Source organism: Sturnira hondurensis, unplaced genomic scaffold (genome assembly GCF_014824575.4).
Source record: "Sturnira hondurensis isolate 20B ecotype Veracruz unplaced genomic scaffold, ASM1482457v3 Scaffold0014384, whole genome shotgun sequence".
Lineage (NCBI taxonomy): Eukaryota > Metazoa > Chordata > Mammalia > Chiroptera > Phyllostomidae > Sturnira > Sturnira hondurensis.
The window spans coordinates 40,544,868-40,550,946 of NW_028087015.1; positions in this window are offsets into that span (position 1 = coordinate 40,544,868).

Here is a 6,079-nt window from a genome sequence, read left to right on the forward strand (position 1 = left end):
TTTTCTCTTAATTTAGAAAGAGCCTGTATGTTTCTTATTTGATTAAATTAATCTTTCCATCATTTATAGTTCAAATAAGAAATTGCTAACATTTCTAGTCACTCTGTGTATTTCCTCAGCAACATAATTCAATACAATTAGTGGTGCGGATTATATCATTTTAATGAGTTTGAATTTTCATCCAAACAGTTATCATGCCATGTAAAAGTAATTAAGTTATATCCGAATTCAAATATTAATGATGTTTTCTACTTATCGTAGACTTTACTTTTTAAAAATTAAATAGCATAAGTTAAAGCACAAAGATGATAGTTTTACTTCTTTGGAATGCTTAAGCTCAATTTAAACAATGAAACAAGACAATTAGCACAAAGGAATCCTTACTTTTTTAAAACAGGAAATTGCTGAAGTTTTTAAAGGTGAGTGTCTGCAGAATTCCAGAAACTGAATTTGTTTACCTGGAGGAGGAGTTCGTTGAAGGGTAAATGGATGGAGGATAGAGGTCACTTAATACTAATGCCAATTAAAATGATTTACATGTCCACAGTGCTCTTGCAAGTTTAGTAGTTATATAATTTATTACTCAGAAAAATTGCAACAAACAACTCATGGGTTTTTGAAACTAATTTTGAATCCATAAAGCCACTTGGATAAGTTTAATGTACACTTAATTGTGTCCGATGGATGAGCATGCTTCCTGAACCCTCAGGAATGCTGGGAGAAGACACATTTGGATAGATGCCCTTAGAGAGGGAAGCCATGTGAGCCATGGCATAAATATTTCTACAGCATTTTTTTTAGCTTAGGAAAAAGTATTGGCTCCAAAAATAATCTCATTAGCTATGTATTTTTACTTATTATTTTAACTACGGGGCTCATCATTTCCCTTTCCAGTGGTTATTAAACAGAGACAGATCCTGGGATTGAACTGAGGAGCAAATGATAATAAGGCATCAATCTCTGATTGCCACAAGCACAGATGTGTATAAAAAAGTAAAATCACAAATTCTAACCAACAACTGAAAGGGTGAGTCCTCCTCTGGGAAGAGATTGAGACAGTATTTTTGGAATCTCCCTCTCTCCAAACCCTGCACATTAAATATGAAACTTCATAGATACCAAACAAACAAGTCTCTTCAGAATTCTACGGGAATTTAAGTGCAACTTTAAACACAAGCAAAGCCATAAGTCTGTGCTTGAGTAATAGAATCAGGTGGGCAGTAGTGGGCTCCACACTGTCACAATTTTTCTCACTAACGTGCACAGACCACACTGGGTGAACACGGAGATTAAGTAACGGGCTACGGAGGCCTGGAGGCGTTGGCGTGGATGGGGCGATGGCTGCCCCTGCTGATAACTAAGAAGAGGATTTACAGCCTGGCTTGAGTTGTTGAGCTTTATTTGGAACCTGCCATCCTGATGGCCCAGGGCAGGAGAAGCCTGGGGTTACATGCTTTTGGATAGTGGAAAACAGTTTTCTCCCCAGGCAAATATATAAACTGATGTGACTGGTAGTTTTCATCCTTTGACTGAAGAATAAGGAGGAGATGTTTGGATGGTTTGTCTTACAGAGCTGGCCCCTGGGGTTCAAAGGTACTAGGTCAGAGAAGTGAAAGAGACAGATGATGAAGGAAGGGGGCAGCATGGGTATTCCTCTCATGCCCACAGCTTTAAAGACCTCTAGCTATAGGAAGGTTTCTTGCCTTCTTTGTGCTGCTTCGGAGCTCCTGTGACCAAAGCGCATGCAGCACGCAGAGGACAGAGCGGAGCTCCTACCACTTTGGATCTAGAAAATGCTGCCATCTCCTCCTGGGATGTGAGGAAACAAACAAAGCAATGGCCTGGAAATGTCAAGGACACCGTGACTTCCCAGAGCATAAATGGCCAGGACCCTGAAGGGGCTTCCCAAGTCAAGTTGGACCCTGGGGCCATACAGGAAAGTTTCATGGACATCTTTCTGCACCCAACGAAACTCTACTGAAATATTTGGAGATCTGGCTGCTGAGTGGATAACCCACACCCAAGTACATAGACATTCACATCCATCAGTTTTGAATATAAAAGTTAAAAAATAAACTCTTCCTCTATCTACCAATGGAGCCCCACTCAGATTTACACGTTCTTTGGAGATAACATTTCTCTATCCCCGTATTCTTCCTGTACTAAACATAAATATCAAGACAAGTTAGTTGCTGCTCTTCTCAGTAGCCACTGTTTACCACCCTACCCAGAACTTTGACAAAGTGCTTGCAGTTAATCTTAGGAAAGCAGATAAGTGATCTTTTTCCAAATTTAATTCAAATTACCTTCCTTCAAGTCACGCTGCCTTCGTGAAAAAAAAATTATCTCAATGTTCACTTTAACTGCAATTGCCACTTTTCCAAAGGAGAAATTCAGAAGCATCCCTCACCCCTCACTTCACTTGATTTAAACCTTTATCTTACAGTGGTTCCTACTGACTCTATTTCCTAAGGATCCTTGATTCCATCCCTTCTCTGACACCCACTGCAGCTGCTGCAGCTCAGGCCCTTAAATTCTCTTGTGCTGGCGACTATAACTGGGCACCATGTTTTCTACTTTTCTTTCCTTTGACTCATATACTTTATCTTTTTTTAAATACATTTTACTGATTATGATATTACAGTTGTCTAATCTTCCTCCCTTTGTTCCCCTCTGCCCTGCATACTCGCTCCCATCTGCATAACCCCTACCCACTTAGTTCATGTCCATGGGTTGTGCATACAAAATCTTTGGCTTCTCCATTTCCTATCCTGTTCTTAACCTCCCCCCGACTATTCTCTACCCACCATTTATGCTACTTATTCCCTGTACCTTTCCCCCCATTTTCCCCCCTCCCTTTCTCTGCTGATAACCCTCCATGTGATTGCCATTTCTATGATTCTGTTCCTGTTCAAGTTGTTTGCTTAGTTTGTTTTTGTTTTCTAGATTCAGCTGTCAATAGTTGTGAGTATGCTGTCATTTTACTGTTCACATTTTTTAGCTTCTATTTCTTAGATAAGTCCCTTTAACATTTCATATAATAAGGGCTTGGTGATCATGAACTCCTTTTATTTGACCTTATCTGGGAAGCACTTCATCTACCCTTCCATTCTAAATGATAGCTTTGCTGGGTAGAGTAAACCTGGATGTAGGTCCTTGCCTTTCATGACTTTAAATACTTCTTTCCAGCCCCTTCTTGCCTATAAGGTTTCTTTTTGAGAAATCAGCTGATAGTCTAATGGGAACTCCTTTGTAGGTCATTGTCTCCTTTTCTCTTGCTGCTTTTAAGAGTCTCTCCTTCTCTTTAATCTTGGCTAATGTAATTATGATGTGCCTTGGTGTGTTCCTCCTTGGGTCCAAGTTCTTTGGGACTCTCTGAGATTCCTGGACTTCCTGGAAGACTATTTTCTTTGCCAGACTGGGGAAGTTCTCCTTCACTGTTTGTTCAAATAAATTTTCCATGGCTTGTCTTCCTCTTCTCCTTCTGGCGTCTCCATGTTCCAGATGTTGGAACATTTAAAATTGTCCCAGAGGTTCCTAAGCCTCTCCTCAACTTTTTGAATTCTTGTTTCTTCATTCTGTTCTGGTCGAATGTTTATTTCTTCCTTCTGCTCCAAACCATTCACTTGAGTCCTGATTTCCTTCCTGTCACTGTTGATTCCCTGTACATTTTCCTTTATTTCACTTTGCATAGCCTTCACTTTTTCCTCTATTTTGCAACCAGTTCTGTGAGCATCCTGATTACCAGTGTTTTGAACTGTGCATCTGATAGGTTGGCTATCTCTTCGTCATGTAGTTTTATTTTCTCTGCAGCTTTGACCTGTTCATTTATTTGAGCCCTTTTCGGGGGGGTGGGGGGGAGTCTTGGCGTACCTATTACATAGTAAGGGGCAGAGCCGTAGCTGTTCACCCAGGCAGGGCAATCCACGTTGCTGGGTTGTGAGGCTGTATGTGGGGGAGGGGTCTGAGAGGAAACAATGCCGCTCGCTCAGCTCTCTGCTGGTTTTCAGTCACTTCCCCTGCTTCCCACAAGCAAATTGGGCCCTTCTGGTGCTGATTCCCATGTGGGTGGGTTTGTGTGTGTTTTAGGACCCTGTGGGTCTCTCCAACATGCTCTCCTGTGAGGCTGGGAGTTTCGCCTGGCCCTTCCACCCCCACAGGTGTTTTCAGTCAGAGGTTTGAGGCTTTATTTCCCCATGCTGGAACCCTGGGTTGTGCAGTCTGTCTCGCTCCCCCACTTGTTCCTTCTGGGTCATCAGCACACAAACATAGGGCTGCCAGGTCCTCCAGCTGCCACCTTGCATGAGTCCTCTTGGCCTGGCTGCCCGTCTCTGCCCCACCTATAGGTCTGGATGGATGTTTTCTCTTTAACTCCTTCGTTGTCAGCCTTCCATACAATTCGATTTTCTGTCACTTATGGTTGTTTTTTGTTTTTAAATTTGTTGCTGTTCTTTTGGTTATTTGAGGAGGCACAGTGTATCTACCTATGCCTCCATCTTGGCTGGAAGTCCCATATACTTAATCCTATACAGAATCTAAAGTGGGTTATTCTTTTTTTTTAATTGAACAAGAACCAAACAAAAATATATATAATATAAATCATCAAAGGCTTTAGAAAACCTGTAGAATAAAATCCAAGCTTGTCACTTAGGCTAATGCCATCTCACAAGTGGCATTTTGGTCTTTGTGCTCCCAGGTCTGGAGTTGAGATGGAAACATAATTAACACTTCATAATTATTTAGTTACACTAGTTATAGATGACAACAAAAGTCCTGGTGTTCTACAAAATCTACCTACTTCATATTTCTTCTGTACTACCTACTTCTCTTTATGTATACAGCAACAGCCTGAGTCCCATAGGAAGCCATGGGATCTAGGTACTGAGTCTTTTAAGATAATCAATGCAGAGCAAAAATACAATTATGTTCCAACATGGGATGAACTATATAGAGATTATTAAATGGTTAATAGTATTTATGCCAAATACATATGAATACATAGGTAGGTAGGTAGGTAGATAGATGGCGATGGATAGATTGGTAGATAGTTGATAGAAAAGAAGGAAGAGAAAGATTAAAAAAGACAAGCGTTTACTGTTTAATTCTTACTACCATTAAGTTGAGGCATCAAATTGTTGGAACCCCCATTGTAAATCTTACATTGATCTCTCATTTTGTCAAACATATCATAAAAAATAAAAACAGATTTGTTATGCTTTGATAAAAATAGTTTGTTTAAAAATAAAAAGTTACATGATGTAAGTGATATATTTAGATAAAGTGTTTAGTAGAATAAGCTCTAGCTTGACAGCTAGAAAACATAAGTTAGTTGCATCTTTGGTACTTATTTACCCTAAGAACTCAACAAATTGCTATATTATTGCTTTTTATTTTTTGTTTTGTTAATAAAGGGCTTTTAAATATAAATATATATATATATATATATATATATATATATATATATATATATATATTACTTACTGATTTTTAGAGAAAAGGGAGGAGAGGGAGAGAAACATCGATCAGTTGACTTTCACATGCCCAAACTGGGGACCTGGCCCACAACCCAGTCATGTGCCATGACTGGGAATGGACCCGGTGACCTTTAGGTTCACAGACCAGTATTCAGTCCACTGAGCCACACCAGCCAGAGAAGGCTGTTATTTTTGAGACTATTATTTGAGCCTCAATTGCTTACTAGATAAAACAAGCACATTAATATCTGTTCTATCTTTTGATATTGTATAGTTTGATACCATGAAGGTCAAGTCAAATGAAATAGCCTGAAAACTGTAACTCACTTTAATTTATTATTTTCTCCACTCATTGTTATTTAAATAATAAATAAAATAGTTCTTATTTACCATATTAACAAATGGTGTTCTACTGAGCTCTCAGAAGTTTCTTTAATCTCTATGGCAATCTGAAAACTTATTTTTTATAGCGTTCTTCTGGGAATTTTATTATAAGAAAACTGATTGTCAAGCATATTTTCCTTCTCAGTCTTCTCTCCAGGGACATGATGTGGTAAAGGTCATGTTGATGTATATTGAAAGTTAGTATTTTCAAAATAGAATGC